The sequence below is a fragment of the Falco peregrinus genome, chromosome Z, assembly GCF_023634155.1.
Source record: "Falco peregrinus isolate bFalPer1 chromosome Z, bFalPer1.pri, whole genome shotgun sequence".
Classification (NCBI taxonomy): Eukaryota; Metazoa; Chordata; class Aves; order Falconiformes; family Falconidae; genus Falco; species Falco peregrinus.
This window is the reverse complement of record NC_073739.1, coordinates 83,754,902-83,772,467: the sequence shown is the minus strand read 5'-3', so window position 1 is coordinate 83,772,467 and position 17,566 is coordinate 83,754,902. Positions and strand designations below refer to the sequence as shown.

The 17,566-nt window shown below is 43.6% G+C and overlaps 1 protein-coding gene across 1 annotated transcript in view; it reads right to left on the bottom strand.

Moving 5' to 3' along the window:
* Positions 1-17,566, bottom strand: part of DCC (DCC netrin 1 receptor) — a 558,365-nt gene that overhangs the window by 222,301 nt on the left and 318,498 nt on the right. The gene's annotated exons all lie outside the window — the stretch shown is intronic.

The window sequence follows — 17,566 nt, the reverse complement described above, 5'->3', positions numbered from 1 at the left end:
ATCATTTCAGACAGAAAATCCAATTGTATTTCTGGAGCCATTACTCCCGACATCTGATTATAATATTAAAAAAAACCAAACAACACAAACATCACCCTCTAAATTAAAAGAAGGTGAAGATTGCAAAATAAACTGTACAGAAGCTAAGGAATGTTAGAAGCGGGGCTGCCCTCGCCTCCCTAACTCAGAGCCCAGGTTTGCAAGGATTACAGCACGCTCTTCCATCACACCATCAAATTCTGTTTCTTCGCAGCTCCAGGAGGAACCTGCTCGCCAAAAAGAGCAATTCAGGATTTAATTTCAAGCTTCTTATTTAGTGCTTCATACTTTCTAGTTCTCAAATTTTGTCTTGCAAACAAAACGATTAATTTCCCAGTGTTTGTTGGGGTTTTGTTGGGGGTGTGTTGTTTTTTGGTCCCCTCTGGTTGTTATTTCTACAATACCCAAGCGAGCCACAAATGTTTTTAATCTTGTAGGAGCTGGACACTAAGAGGTGCTAGTAGCCAAGCTACCAGCCAACAGGCAAAAGCACCCCCTCATTTTTCTCCTCTGGCTAGCTATGATTTAGAGCAGCCTCTGTTATGCAGCACTCAATACACCAACGTGGGTTTTTTTCGCACATCAGACCAAAAACTCTCGTTAGGGATGCAGAAAATGAGAAAAACAGGTGCAAGTTAGAAACGCGTGGTGTAAGCGACCAAACCCGTGTCCATCAGGAATCCGATGGCAGGCATACAGATAAAATCGCGTTCTTCAGTGTTTGCATCTCACCACCTTAACTACAGAATTATTTTTTTTTTTGCTTTAGTGACAATAGTTTCTAAGCTTTAGAAATAAGCAGAGCCCCAGATATCATCACCTCTTCAGTCACATGCTCCCAATTAATCCCGAGTGCTCTCCAAACAAATGAGGCAGAAATACTTTTGAGAAAATGAAATTTTGTTTAGAAACTGTTTATAACACAAAACCCAAGCAGATCAAAGCCAGATGGCAAAGGTTTTTATGTCAGCATCTTATGTCACACTTAAAAAAGCACCTGCCCCAGGACCCTCCTGCACTGTTCCCCCATCTTCTCTATTCCTCTTCCAGATCCGTGTCTCCTTCACCGTATATTTAATAATTGCAGATACCTAGAAGCTCCTGATCCAGTTCAGCTCAAACCCAACTCATGCAAATTAAAACTGATGAGGTGTCCTGATTAACTTAGCTGCCTAATTGCCTATCGAAAGGGCTCAGATGGATGTGTGCGTTCGGATCAGGAATGCTCCAGGCTGGGATGCTCTCGCTCTGCGGCCAGACAGGCATTCAACTGGGGTCTCCAGACCACGCAGCCACAATACAGGAAATTTTGTAGATGATTTTTCAAATAAAATATCACTTATAAGGGAACATGGGTAACTAAGATGCTGATCAAGAGGTTGTTAAAAAATAGCGTCGCTTACGCCAGAGATACACAAAAAGAGGTAATTTAATGGCCGAGCTACAAAGAATCAGCAGCGATAATATGCCTCCAAGAAAACGTAATCAGCTCTTTTGGTAAGGAAAACATGAAAAAAAAACACCTTTAAGATGGAATCACATTCATATGTTAATTTCTAACACTTTTTTTTCCTTTTTTACACTAGAGCCCTAGCATAATTTATTCAACAAACTCACATAAACACAAAAGTATCTACGTAGTTTAGGAACCATGCAATCTTTCACAGCTCTGACAAAATTATAAACTACTCAATCTTCATTACCGTGGTTTATTGCGATGTCATCAGAAGCCTACAATTAATTTATAGACTTGTAACTCTCAGATTCCTGCCAGTTATTCTTTATGACGCGCCCGCTCCGGGACCCTGACCCTGCTTGCCTGCAGTTTCTCATTCCCTCCACCAGAACTGTTGCTCCTCTCCCCCCATATCTCCCCCTCCCCGCCCCCCCTTTTTTTTTTAATTGCTGGCATTTTTATAGACTGCTAGAAAGCTTGATGCATCCTTTTTTTTTTTTTTTTTTGTATGGTTTATGTTCAGTATAGGCATATCTGGGTGCTGAGTTTCATACAAAATAGTTGTATTTAACAACTGTAATGCTCTCGCCAGCATCATTCCCACAGTGGGGGGGTGCACCCTGTGTTTTTCTTAAGGTCACCATTAAAGCCAGTAAATTGCATCATTACTTTGTTGCAAATTATGCAGTATTAAATACAGGTAAGAGGCCACCAATACAGGTAACGTAACACCCTAAAGCAGGCAGATGTAACACATTTAGATGGGAAATATGTATGCATATATATATATGTGTGTAAAATGTCAAGCACTATAAATATACATTCCATAAATATTTTATATATCAATAAATGTCAGGTGCTGCCATATTTGCTCTCTCTCTGTTTTTTCTCAGTAGTGAATATTTTAAAGGTGTGAATATACGAAGAAGGCTGGTGAGGTGGGTTGCAAAGGAAAGAAAAATACATGCTGTTTTCAGGCTCCTTCTAATTATATTGTGGCAATATAAAATGGTTTAAACAACCTGCAGACTCTCCCCCCCCCCAGCTTAAACCACTTCACAGAATTTTTCTTTTGATTTTCTTAAAGTATTTTTGTTTTCTTCAGAAAACATCTGTGAACTGTTGCAAAGTGGGACTGCAGCGAGATTTTTCCAGAACAACCTTGCAATGTAGGATGCTTATACTGTACTTTGCCCCAGCTCTGGGTGAAAGTCTTAAAATTCTATCTTCAGGCAAAAATAATTTAAAATAACACCTCAGAATGTTACATGCATTCCATATCAGGACGAAGAGGCTTTCTAAATGTTCATTTTCATTATTTCACGTTAGCCCAGCTCTATCAAAATGCCCCAGTCACAGACTGAGGATATTTTACATTAGATACTGAGCCAAAAAAAAGGAGGAAAAACCCTAAAAGGCTAATGGAGATCTATAAAAGAAGATGTCCATGAGATTTTGGGTTTAACAGAATTCATATCAGCAAGTAGTATCACAGTCCTCACTAAACATCTCCAGATAAATGATTAGGTAAGACCCCAGCGTGCAACCCTATTGACTTGGGAAGATTTTTATTCATCTGAATGATGAAACTTAAATGAAATAGAGGATAGGAGTCATTTTGTTGGGATGTGGCATCACAGGCTCCGATTCAAACTGCATCCCTGTGCCAGCGCACCCCCGATGCCTCTGGGGAGGGAGAACCCCTCGTTTTCCGCAGTGCAAGGAAAAAAAAATATGGAAGATTAAATTGAATGTGTATAGCTCTGTAAAGATGATGGTCCAGCCCTGACCTTCACTTGCCCAAAGGCAGCTGGGATGAAGAACGTGCTCTGAAGGCTGTCCCGGCTGCCGGCCAGCACCGAAGCCCATCATCCCACATGGGCACCTACAAAACTCCTGGGAAGCCAGTGGGGGAACGATGCCACAACCACCAGTGTGGGTCTGGGTCTTGGCTCTTCAACACCGGCTTCAAAGAAAGGGGGTTTTCCCTTTAAGAACCACAGCTGGCTGCATTCATTACCAAAAATGTCAAAGATGGGTTGTAATGAGCCTGTAGCAGAGGCTCAGGGACTAATGGAACGCTTGCCAGGAGAAACAGCTAGTTTAGAGAGCCGCATGTTGGGATGACCTCCCTAGTTCTAGAAATATCTTTTGTGAGATGACAGCTGATCTTGCAACAAGAGGAAACAATATTCACTTGGAGAAATGTCAGCGTTTCCTAATGCAAAGTGTCTTCCCTTTGCATGTTTGAATAAAGAATGTGTTTCTACTGACCCAAGAAAGATAACTGCTGTCAGCAAATGCCCAACCCTGTCAGCCTTCTGCACGGGAAGATTTCCAATTGCATGTACTTAAAGGGTGGCTTTGTCATCTCATAGATTCAAAACCTTAAAAAAAAAAAAAAAAATCCCTTGTACTTTTCACTGCTAACTTGCGCAAACCGTGAATTGAAAATAAAGTTACATCAAGTGAATGTGCCAGGTTGTGTCTGCCTTAAAGGGAGTCAGCACAATCCAACTCTAAGCCAACAGAGTCCTGCCAGATCTAAAAACGACAAGAGAATTGGATTTTTATTTGAATATGGTTTTATATGTATGTATTTATGTATTTACTACTCTTGCCTGTTATACATGGAAATTCCAGAACCCTTATTTTTCAAGAAGTTAAAAAAAGAAATACCAAACTATGAATAGTATTACAATGTATGACCCTTTGGAAAGAGTCCAAGGCATGAAACCCTAAAACTCCACTAAAGTGTAGAGTTCAACACACAGCAGCTTAAAATTACTCTCTCTCTATCTCTTACCATAGCTCTGTACCCTCATCTTACTCTAAACTCTACCCTGACAAGCAGAAAAACAATATGTTCTCAATGTATCTCCCCTCAGACCAGCCCTGAAGAAATAAATGAAAAATGAAGCTGTTATTCTATGTAAAACTTCATTCTTCACCAAAATAAAGGTATTACTTGTCTTATTTAATGATTTATTTTCATGCTGCTTTAGCTCTCCACACGAAGGTCAGCTTACACCATTACTGCCAAACAGCAGAAGTTCATGGTTCCCAAGAGAAAAAGAGCCGAGCCACCAAAACTGCAAATGATCCATCACCACAATCCCATGACAATGGGAGAGAAGGCATGGGAGACAGCTCCCACAGCTGGAGCGGGGCTGTTGCACCCAAAGCGTTCCCACCCCAGGCACCCACCACCTCACTTTGCACTGAACGTAGTAGAAACGTATTTTCATCAGTCTGAATCTCCCATCCTGCCGGTACCCAACACGGACCCTCGTCCCTCAGCATAACTCAGAGCAGCCTTTAAACTTTCAGAGTTGCCCATGGGTTCAAACGCATCCTTAGGGTAAAACAGTGGGACCTGAGTAACGACCGGGGGAAACGGGCTAAGAACCAACACCCACCAGCACTCGTCTCCCAGTGTCTAAGGTTAGCTTTAGCCAACTGAAAAACTGCTAATCTTTCCACTCCGGCACTATATAAATGAAAATAATCAAAATAAGACATTTTATTTTCAGGGACTGAATTACTAAATGCACTTCTGTTAACGAGTGTCCTGATGACACGCTTAAGGAAAAAGAAAAATTCAGTTTTATAAATTACGATGAATATTCTTCCTCATTCCATCCAAAAAAACACAGCAAAAAGCAAAGCTTAACACTGCTCCCACCCCTCTTTCCAAGGGTGGAAATATTTCTGAAGTGCTGGGAGGACCTGTGCCGTGCCTGAAGAGCTACAAATCCTGATCTTAACTACACTAAAAGGTATTTTTCCTCATGGATTCATAGGAGCCAGCCCCTCACCCCAGTGCACAGGACAAGGAGACACCGGTTTTGCAAGGAAAACCCATTGCTGCCTCTGCAGTGGTTAAATGGCAGCTCCTCACGGACCCCCAAAGTGCTCTGATGGGGTCAGAGCAGTAGGGTTCATTAAGATGTTAAGAAAAAGGGATTTTGTCAGTAGTCCGCATCCACCAAGATTTTGTTCACACGCTGGGAATCAAGTAAGAAATTAAAATCACAAAACACGGCTTGCTCCTAGACGCTACGTGCCATTTCCCTTTTGTCTAAAAATTAGTTTAAAAAACTTGCCAAGGGCATCACTGTGTCTCATCATAAAAATTAAAGAAAACCCAACAAACAACAACCACCCTCTTGAGGTTTTTTTGGGGAAGCTTGCGTGGTCAGGTGGCTAATAACAGTTCCCACTTTATTGCCCTCCTGGTAGCCAGCCCCTAGTAAGTTCAGCAAGGTTGGTAATGACCCTGTGAAATCGCTCCCAGCTCCATCTGGCTGCTGTGACCTCCGCGCTGGGGAGCAGATGCAGCCGCAAGAGGGCAAAGCTTCAAGGTCTGCACAGGGAACGCGCACGCGCTCATCCCCAGGTTTCTGTGGAGTATGCTCTGTGTAATTCCTAGGAGCCCTACGGAATAAAAGCCACCCAACCTGAGACACACACGTCCTACCGCAGCGTAGCATATTACAGCATTAACATAAAAGTCTGTGAATTTCAAGCATTTATAAACAAATCAAACTGATCATCCTGCTAAAATGTTATTTTATCAGCATTTTGGAGGACTTGTGAAACACAGGGACATGCCCACCACCAGGCGAGAAGTTGGGCACGGAGGGATTCTCCCCCATGAAAACACAGTGTCACGTACAACCACCGAGTTACAAGCAACATGAAACAAGAGCAACCCAGCCCCTTGTAACAGGTAAAAATGTTGCTCCGGCTCCTGGCTGGGTTTTCCTGGCTGGGGACCACAGAAGCAGGATGCTGTATGTGTAACACACGGATAACGGACAGCCTGGGAAGGGAAAACTAAGGTCACCCATATCTGTCGATTTCTAACTACCTAAAGATTTTATTTTATTGCTGCCTTTATGACTTATAGGACAGACAACAGTTATTGACAACATCCCATCCGCCCTGGGAACAAAATGAGCATTCATAATTGCGTATCAGGTCAAATGTTATCTTCAGATGCATTAACGTTATTCCTGTCAACCCCTGTGTAACAGAAATGCATGCATCACAGAACGGGCTTTCCGAAGGGTAATACAATACTGACAATTAGCTACATTTTGAGTAAGTAACATGAAAGAGAAAATCAGGTTGTAAGAAAGTTGCAGACAGACTTGTATCCTGCCCCCTCCTTTTTTTTTTCTTTTATTTTTTTTTTAATAATATCCTCCCTGTGTGCCTAAGGATAGCCTAAATGGGTATTAATGGGACCACAAAACGGGAACAGAAATTAAAGTCATGCTTCCCGGGGTCTCAGAAGGCACACCTGGTGGGTTTTCTTTTGAGTTAACACAAGATAAGCACTTAGAGGCACCAACTTCATCTCATCCAGAAACCCCCCAAAACACAAGGATATTCTACAGCCTTTCCCCCTAGGCATCCCCACAAGAGGCAGTGTTTGTGGGTAGACAGAAAAATAACTGGTGACCCTGGATGCTGCACCATCTCTCCTGTTCCCCACAGTACATTAAGGACCAGCAAAGGATCTTTTCTGGAGCTCTTTGCCAAGATTTGTGCTGACACCAGCGTGCCCCATGCTGCCAGACTCGATAATTGCCACAATAATGCATTGCATTTGGGGATCTCAAAGCAATATGTAGACATTAAATAATTCACAAGCATTTTACAGATAGATACACACACAGAGAGTAAATGACTTGCTCAAGGTCATGTAACATATCAGTGACAGATAATTAAAAGCTAGTGTAATTAATAGATGTCCCTGTGAGATTTCTGTATATCTAAGGCTCCCTTCCCTCTCCAGCTGCAAGAGCAAGCCGCTGCTTCGCAGTATGGATTTCCCAGGTTTACTTTCAGACAGGCTCCCTGAAAAATCCCTTTCGGGATCCGCACGTTTTTGCCGTGCTGCACCCAGAACGGTCCCAGCAGCCGGTGGCTGCTCCCGCTGGAGCAGGACCCGGTCCCAACTCTGGCTCTCATTTGCGAGCGGGTTGGTTGATGAGCCAGCCCCGTCTGCTCCATACAGCTCTCCTCCTCCCCAGCACTCTTCATTAAGGTTAAAAGTAACCACTGTAACCTCATCAAAAAGAAAAATGGAGAGGCTAAAAACAGCTAAACCCACGGCAGAAGTGCGGGGAACACTGTATGAGTTGATACCCCTCTTTGTTGCAGACACGATCTCTAATAAAGGCTTTTTTTCTTGTTGCTTTTTTTTGCAATTCCATTCCTTTTCCACTTCTGCAATGCAAGTGACTTTCCCCATGGGAAGGAGTGGAGCCAGAGAAGGCGCCATTCCAAACGTATCCTGGCTGATGCCACCTTTTTAATTCAGGAGAAAAAGTTCCCAAGAAAGCCATCGAGATTTGAAGGTGTACAGACAGTAAATCATGGGATTCGCTCCGTGACTCAGCCAGGTCCATGCACAGGCAGAGCACGGATCTGTGCTTGCTGAGACTCATTGGCATGCCTCAAAAGAACAAGGAAAGTAGTACTCTTACCTTGAGAGCCTCCAGCACACTTGGAAGTATTAAAACCACAGATTTTTTAATTTTTTTTTTTAAAGAAAAAAATATTATGGCAGCCCCTCTATATTTTTTCTTTCTTTAATTGCATTCTATTCATTCCCAAGCTAATATTTTGTAAAGAAAAATCAGCAACTGATCACATGGCAATACCCTTTCCCAAAGCATGCAAGCCGTTCTCTGGAACAAGCCATCCCGTCCATTAAATTAAACTAAAAATACATTAAATTAAATTAAAAATACAAGTGTTAATCCACTTGAATCACCCCATGAGCAGTTTGCCTGGCAGACTGAAGTTCTGCTTGGAGGAGGTCCAACACTAAAGACTGGCAACAGTTTGTCACTCTGCAAGAGGGAAATATTGAGGGAGTCTGCTGAAAAGGTACTTTTTTTTTTTTTTTTTTTTTTTTTTTTTGGAGCTCTTTGTATGGCCTTGATCTTCAGTTTATCACACTGTCTTAAAAGAAAGGGAAATGAGAAACTGAGGACCAACCAGGTAAGACGGAATATGGTAGATCTATGGGACACATTACTGCACTCTGTTACGAAGTTTACGGTACTTTCAGTACCATCCTGATGGACCTGGCAAGTTCAAGAGTGATTCTCATGTCATTTTTTCAGGGTCAGACATTAACTTTTAAATTACGCCATTCAGACCAAACCATTAACACAGACTGAGGGCAGACGCTCAGAACTAGTACCCTGGAAAAAAAAGACTCGAGAGGTGCAGGGAGGGCTTTCCAAACCCCGCTCTGCAGAAGACTGCGAATGAAGAAGTGCCAAAAGGTAAGAAAACCTTCTGATTCCATTTTCAATCCCCAGAAATAGTCACGAGGAATCGCTGGCATCTGAGCTAACACAGCGTTAAAGCAGAGGACAGCAGCCACCCGCCGAGTGTGATGCCAGCGCCCTGCCAGCCCTCGTTCACCCACCCCCTAACCCCGGCGCCCACTGCCTGTGCGGAGGGACCACTCCTCACCCCAGCCCTTTTGCAACTCACTGGATGAATTTTATCCCCCTCGCTCAGAATGAAGGAAGAGTGGGGAACAGCTGACAGAAGCCACGGTGGTCCCTGCCAGGTTCTCCTCCTCAGAAATCAAATGAAAAGGGACCCGGCATCAGGCTAATGCCAGCTCTCGCTCTAGGGGTCATGCCACTCCGTGGGCATGTGGCTGTCTATCCATACTAGCCGTTGAATAAATACACACAACGTCATTTCACCATCCTCATAGAGAGGTAAGGCCGACAGCCAGCAAGTGCTAGGTCTTAATGAAAGCATCAAAAAGCTCCATTTAGCTTAAAAACCTAAAAGCATATGCTAGGCAGATTTATTTTGGTTGATTTGGTTAACAGCCCTACCTGCCAGCTGAGTATAAAGATGGGAGCAATGGCAGAACATGAATGATGGAAAAGACTGAGGATGCTTTTGGTGCAGCTGGCGCGACCCTCCCTGCACCCTGGCTGCTCTGGCACGGGCCGACCTTTGTTCTCGACACTAAAATTGAAGCACCGGGAGATGAAAGGGCTTGGAGCAGCCCTCGCAGCTACAGGCACTTCATTACATGACTCCCCCTTCTGCTCCAGGTGAGGCAGTTGCATTTTGATCAAAGAGAAAGGAATCAACAAGCTCTAATTCCATTAGCAAGCAAAAACAGCAATGATTTTTAACTAATCCAAGGTCACCCAGAATAAAAGCGACTGAGGTAGGCATGAGGTTTTCACCAAAATATAAATCAGACAGCTATTCCCCGGGCGGCGGCTAAGTCACCTGCTCCAGCCACCCAAAGCCCCAGTCTTTGTTTTCCATTTGTTCCCCCAAAAGGCAGCACCCAAGCAGCAGACAGCCCTTGTACCACGCAGCCAGGATGAAGCGGGGCGAGGGGTCTCCTCTCCCGCAGGTGCCGCCGGGCACACCTTGCTCCAGCCCTCTCTCCTCAGATGCCCTGTCTGCGACCACCCAGAGCGGGGGGAAAACCACCCTAAAAATGCAGGTTGCTTCAAGCAAAGCAGGGGGATGGGCAGGAAAGCCTGCCCTGAGCTGGCACCAGCCAAGGGGATGCTGCCGCCCCAAACACCCCTGCACCGCCCACAGGGCAGCAGAAATGGGGAATCCATGAAAAGCCTGAGACAGCCAGGTTTCAGGAAGCACCCTGCTTTGTGGAATTGCTTCCCCAGGATAAGACATGTTCATTTTTTTCAAAATGGTATAAATTAAATAGCCTGTGCCTGCGTAATGGCCTTGAGCACGCTGCTTCTTCCTTTCAGCCTTAATACACCGTGCAAACCACACAGATGTGGCTTGAATGGATCGAGCGCGTTTAATTACTGTCAGTAATTCAAAAAAACTCGGGAAAACGAGCACACGTGGATCAGGCTTGTCAGAAAGGGGAGATCCGATGATCTTGGCAAACCTAACGTTTAACGCCAAACAGGACTTCCCTGAATTAATCACTTTTTTTGAATTACCGCATATATTTTAGGAAGCTCATTCATTTTCTCCTGGTGATACTAAATACACCCGAGCCCTTGGTACACTGTTCTACTGATTAATTATTCTCATTTAAGTAAAAAGTATTATCTTCTAGTCTACACTTGTCCTTTTTCAGCAGTGGATGTTCTCCCTATCTTTGCCAGGTAGGCTGGAGGGCTCCGCTATTACATTTCTGTTCTTTGCACAGATGGTGACAGACCCTGATCAAACCACCCTGTAACCTTCTCTGACAAATTAGATAAATAAAAGGGGCTCTTTCATCTTAAGTATCTTTTCCAATTCCTTAACCAACGGCACAGTTCACCCTGGATACCTTTATAGCATCTTTAATTTTCTTTCTTAACTATGGATGGGATTCTCCAGCAGGGTTTTCCCCAGTGCCAATTCAAGAAGTGCTAGGTTTACTCAAGTGTCCAATTTTTTTATTTTTATTTTTTTAGGGGAGGGGGACATTATAAAATCACATCAACAGTGCTGGGTGCGATGTTCAGCTGCTTGGCAGCCTTGACCCTCAAAGACTTTCCCGCTCCGTATTTTCCAGCACAGCCTGCAATCCGTACAGCTGACCTCTTCCATCCAGAGTGCACACCCACACCCATCTCACGTGCTTGTACCAAGCTCCCCTAATTATTCTAGGTCAATCAGCCACACATTTTCATTAATTCCTGCTCTAGAAAAATAACGTATCCACGCTTGTCTAATCTATGAATTTCATCAATGCTTTCTTTCCTTTCAGTTCACAGGTCAAAATATTAGAAAAAATATTTTCTCTGCTGTGGAGCCCGCCACCAGCAGGTCATCCCCTTGGCCTCTTCCACAATTTCCTGCTATTCCCAGAATTACTAAAAAAACCCACATGAATAATTGAGATGCTTCTTCAAGCCATTCTTTTAAAGTTCTTGAATACAATGTATTAAGCTAATTTGAATGTAGACATTTGAAGATGTCTATTTTAGGTGGCACTTTTAGAATTTCCTGATCTAATTCCTACTCAAGCTCCCTCGATGCCATGCCCAACTCTGGATCCATCACCCACCTTCGCCTCAGATAGCTGGGAATAGCTGCATATCCACAGCTTTACTAAAATACTACCAGCCTCTGCGTTTTCTTTAATTTCATGAATTTGAAGCACTTTAAGCATCAGGCATGTATTTGGTATTTATGGGATTTGCTGTCCACACAGTTTTCGGAGCTAATGTATTTTTAAGTCAGGGAAGGGATGAGCTCTGCCCTGGACTCGGATGGGTTCAGGATCCAGGACTTCATCGGGAGCCCTCCTAAGCGCCCCAGAAAAAGTAGCAGAAATAGCGATATCCTCCAGTTATCCACGAGCTCGTATCCAAACATATGGGTTCATGACGTATTCCAAACAAAGTGGAGAAAGCCCAGGTGAATACAAGCCTACTGCATCATTAAAGCACAATAAAATTAAAATACAACCCCTTCGGTTTTATGGGGAGGTCAATAGGTTACTTCTCGCCCAACTCAGGTCAGATCGATCTGCGTGTATGAATTTTTACTGAAGAAACCACTCTTAAAACGTATGCATGCATACGCATACACAAAAAGATGTACTTCCCCCAGCTCAAAAGCTTATTTATATTCCAGATAGTACATGAAACCAAAAGTGACTCTTCAAAAATACAGCTGATCATTTCATTATTGCTACTGCCCAATATTTCCCTGACAGTGATCCGAGCTACCCGTGCTTCCCTGTGTGACCTACCTCAATACACTGTAGGACAGATACCGACGCACGCGATGCTTCGTCTCACACCACTCCCACGTCTCTGCCACAATCACAGCTGAGGACCTCTAAACTGGTTTCAAATTTTATCTCACTGCCCTTGGCTATTTTCACCCCTTATTTGATCCTACTATAATCCCTGCAATTTTCAGCATATGATTGTGTCTAGAAATATTATGAGTTAATTACAGCTTAGCGCATTTGAAACTTGGCCTTTTCTTGTGACTCTAAAAGCTCTCAGCGCACCAATGAGCTATGGGAAGTCCTTGGATTTAGCAAATAAGTAAGTTTTGTCTCCACATGTAAAAACCAGCGGGCAGCTGAGTCTGCTCGTGCAGGTGAGGGGCCAGGAGAGGTGTTCACCGTAACTCGGGCAGAACTGGGCATCCTGCATCCTTGAGCTGTGCCCAGAGCAGGTGCTGGTTCACCAGCGGGCAGTGGAACTTCACCGAGGTCATCCTTGGCACCACAGCAAAGGATAACGGAGCGCAAAGGCATAGGAGCATGTGCATCCAACGCATCCAACACATCCCGCGCATCTGATGCATCCCACACACCCATGGGCAGCCTCTTCACCTCTGCCAGGCGGGTGTGAACCCACTCGTGGTGCTTTGTTTCTGCTCGCGTCGCTGAACTCACTCATCTGGTGGAACCGGAGCAAGTGTTTGGCTGAATCCGGGTCACATTGCTGATCCTAGTCTCTGTCAGCCACTCTTCCCTGAATTACTAAACCAACATGCTGTGTCATGCCAGTGGGGACACAGGACTGCTGGGAGTGCTGCCTCTTTTTAATTAAAAATTAGAACCGAAGCTTTCATCATTACTGGTGATGATTAAAGCACCTGCAGCACCTTTTTTCCACAAGGGCAGTGTTAACTTTAAAATCCTGAATAACCATTGGTAGGAGGAATTAAACTGGCCCAGATATACATCTCATTCCTTCAGATACAGCATTTACAAGTGTTGGTGCACATAGCAATACCATTTTTACAGCTTTTGCATTCTCAGCAGTTTACAGAAGAAATAAAAGCTATAATCTATAACCCTAAGGTCATCCCAGTATGATCCCAAACCTGCGGGCTCTGATTGTATTACTAGGATCACTGTTTACTACTTGAAGTAATGCGCTTGACCCCTGTTTAATAATAGATATTTCATCTCCTCTGTTCAAACAGCCCACTGCTTCACGGGCTGCAGGTAAAATTCACCTTGGTGCACAAAACAGGACTATTTCCTTGAGGATTCGTAGAGAATTTAGGACGGACACACAAGGCTCTCTGCTAAGCCACGCACTTCAGCCCAAGAGCATCCTTTTTGAAGAAACTGTTGACGATCTTCAGAAGAAAAGGCCGTCGTTAAGACGGGACCAGAGGGAGGTCGTGGGGTTGCTTCTCCCACCCACCCTGTGATTGTTCATGCCTTAAGTTATGCACAAGACAAAAAAATTTTCATCTGCTTTAAGTACTCTGCTGATGCGATACTAATCGCTCTGACAGCTGTCACTCCTCCCATCACCACTTCACACATTTCACTGTTGAAGGGAAAACCAGGCTAGCACACAAATAAAAAGGCTTATTCCACAACAAAGAGTTTTAAAGATTTGCCTCTGGAAAGTCTCAGGAAAATTACAGTTTTAAAAGTGTAAATAAGGAAAAGAAGGGGGAAGGAAAAAAAAAAGGGAGAAAAGCTGAAAAAGCTGATGGAAATATTAGTAAAAACCAGCTTGAGTTCTAAGGAATTATGTGTATCAATCAAAATTCACTCCACTTCAGGGGATGTAAGGAACACAATTTATCAGTTTATGAAATGTGCTTTGATTCTTACTGAAGTGTTTCATTTATTGAGGTAGGAAAACATACTCATAAAACTAATTCAGGAAATGTACGCGCCTCTCGTTACCAAATGAACTGGCTTGCTGAAGTCCAGTTACTCCCAGAAACACCATGCTGAATGCCATCGCAACGAGATGCTGGGCACAGAGCAAACTTGCAAGAAACCTCAACAGCGACAAAATTTTCACCTAAAACTCTTGGTTTTAAAGCCAGGCTTTCTGAAACCAGACAGTGAAGGCAGGCAACGGTCAGTGTGGAGAGAGGGAAAAAAAAAAAAAATTCACACAATGAAAGCAAATCATTGTGAAAAGAGAAAGGCTGTTTCCTACAATTAACAGAAAAATTGCACAATTCTAGCTGTGCAGCCCGATAGGACTCACCAGGGCAAACCTGCTAAGCAGCCATTGTGGGATTATTTGACATTCTCCTTTTTATTTATTAGGAAAAAAAAAAATCCTAATCCCCCCCCCCCCCCTTTAATAATTACTTCTATCAGAACTGGTTGTATCATTGGGCGATACCGTGCATATGCTCGGCAGAGCTCCACGGTGTCACTCCTACACATTCGCTTGCTGCCTACCAAGAAAACGAACCTCTCCTGAAAAGTCACCCTCAGCACCACTTTCCTTGAACAGGTATTAAAAACGTGGGAACAGCTTTGAAACAGAGAAAAATTGATTTTAACGCTGCTCCTGAAAGCACGACCCAGCTCAGCACCAAAGCCACAGGTCCCTTTCCCCCAGTAGATAATGTTATTGCACTGGGGCTAAGGAAGTTTTCAACACCGTTTTACAAATTAGTATCTAGCTAATTGTTTTGCCTGAGGTGTTTTGCCATTTAATAGGTATTTATTAATACTACTAATAAATGCGCTTCCCAAGAGGTGAGAGAGCTCCTGGGGAAATTATACCTCATCTCAGGGCAAACCACATGCAAAACCATAAACGGTGTGTCTTTTCCCGTCCAAAGTTAACGAAACGACCTCCGTTTGTTAACAAATGTCTTTTAGGGCCTTAATGCAGAATTGAAAACCAGATTAGAAAGAAACCTGTACGTTTACATTCCTTCTGCTACTTTACTAAATGAACCCTCCTTTACTTCTCTTTCCCTCTGTTATTTTTTAAGTCTTTCTTTTCCTTTTTCCTCCTACTTTTAAAGAAGCAGAAACCTTTTAAAAGAAGGTGAAGAGAAACTGAAAATATGCTAAAGGCCAAAACTTTTGGTGTAAAAAAAAAACCCCAAAAAAAACCCCCATAACCAAACCCTGAGAAGCTTTTTCATTGAAAATTAAAAGCCACAACGAAGGAAAAAGGAAAACATGGAAAAGAGCCTTTTTCCCTTTTTTTTGTGTTATACACAAAGCCTTACAGCTACCAGAGGGAATTTGCTGTTTGTCTGAAAAAATCTGACACCCGATATCCAGTTGGGAAAACAATTCATGGAGTAGATAAGAGCTCATGTCCAAACCTTGGGCTGCACTTCTCTCAAGCCTTTCATAAAATTTTGGGAAATATCTCCCTGTTGATAGGCAGCTATGGGATTTTGCCATACGCCAGCAGCAATCCCCTGCTCTGCAGCTAAAGCATTTTGGTTTAGCACATTAATTTTTAAATACCTTCTGATATTAGGAACCCTTGGGGGGAAAAAAAACAAAACACAAAACCACGACAAACGATCCTCTGAAAAACATAATAAAATCCCCCAAATAATATTAATACTATTATTAATTAAATCCTCACACCAAAGGAACATCAGCACAGTAACTCTCCCTTCTTCCCCCAGCGGCACAGGGGGATGGGGAAGGGGGGTTCTGGTCAGTCCATCACACGCTGTCTCTACTGCTCCCTCCTCCTCATACTGCTCCCGCGTGGGGTCCTTCCCACTGGAGACAGTTCCCCACAAGCTTCTCCAGCGTGGGTGCCTCCAATGGGTGCAGCCAGCTCCAGCCGGGGGGCCACAGGTCTTGCCTGGAGCTGCTCCAGCACAGGCTGCCCGTGGGTCACAGCCTCCTTTGGGCATCCCCTGGCTCCAGCATGGGGTCCTCCCGGGGCTCCAGGTGGGGAACTGCTCCCCCATGGACCTCTGTGGGCTGGGGGACACATCCTGCCTCACCAGAGTCTTCACCACTGGCTGCCAGGGAATCTGCTCTAGCACCTGGAGCACCTCATGCTCTCCTGCACCAGCCTAGGTGCCTGCAGGGCTGTTGCTCTCACATACCCTCACTCCTCTCTCCAGCTGCAGTTGCACAGGTTGGTTTTTTTTCCCCTTTTCTTAAATCCATTCCCCCAGAGGTGCCACCACTGTTACTGATGGGCTCAGCCTTGGCCAGCGGTGGGTCCATCCTGGAGCTCCATCAGACATGGGGGCAGCTTCTTACAGAAGCCACCCTTGTAGCCTCCCAGCTACCAAAACCTCGCCACGCAAGCCCAAGACAATAGTAGCTTCAGCTGATGGATCTCAGCAACATCTTTGTCGTTTTACTCTATCAAAAAGCCAAACTGATGGCCTCCAGGATTTTCCTATTATAGTCACATGTACTCTGTAGCTTGGTTCATTGCCCCCAGACTTATTTCACATTTGTCTGTATTACACTGTATGTTTTCATGTAATTTTCCCAATAACCGTGAAGCTTAAAACCTTCTAAATGTGGTTGCATTATTTCTCATTAAACACAAAATTGAAACTGATGATGGAGCAGGTTCCAAACTGGAGTGGAGAACATTATAAGCCACAAAAATATTCTGTATGTAACACCCTAATTTTGTCTCATTAGTTCAAATTTGATATAATCAAAAGTTTAATTGCTTCTCTTTCCATCCATTTTATTGAGCATATGCAATTTTCTATCCATATATATTAAATTTATACATACAAATTCCCAAGCAAATTACTTATTTTTATGATCTTTTAACATAGAATTATTATTTACAGTTTCCAACATGCCACCTTTATTTTATAGGCTCTTTCCAATATTACCGTCACTTAGTATCGCAACTCTGAACCTAATGTCCAAAATTTAGTCCCTCGGCTACACAGGGAACTTAGTAAACAGGTTTGGAAAACTTGTAACATCCACTGCCTTGCTCTGTTCTACCAAAAAGGAACATAACCAGCAGGTTACTAGAAGTTGCAAGGTTAACGTCTTGTATTGACTGGTTCTAGGCATGTTCACTCACTGTAATCGCCACCGCTTTCCTTTGCTATTAAAACGTTAGCAATACTTCTGTATAAATAAAAAACTTCCATTTTGACGTATGGAAATTATTATTTGGTATCATAGCTGGTGCTAACCGAGAAATTTTGTAGCTGCAGTAGTATTTTGACAACCCATTCCCAACCCAACTTAACATTCCCTGAAAATTCCGGTGGCACACAAGCATGCGGAGTGGCCAACTCCAGCCTCTTTCCTGCTCACGGGATACAACTCATCTGCCTTAAATTAACAGGACTTGTCCCGCTGAGATTTTTTTTTTTTGT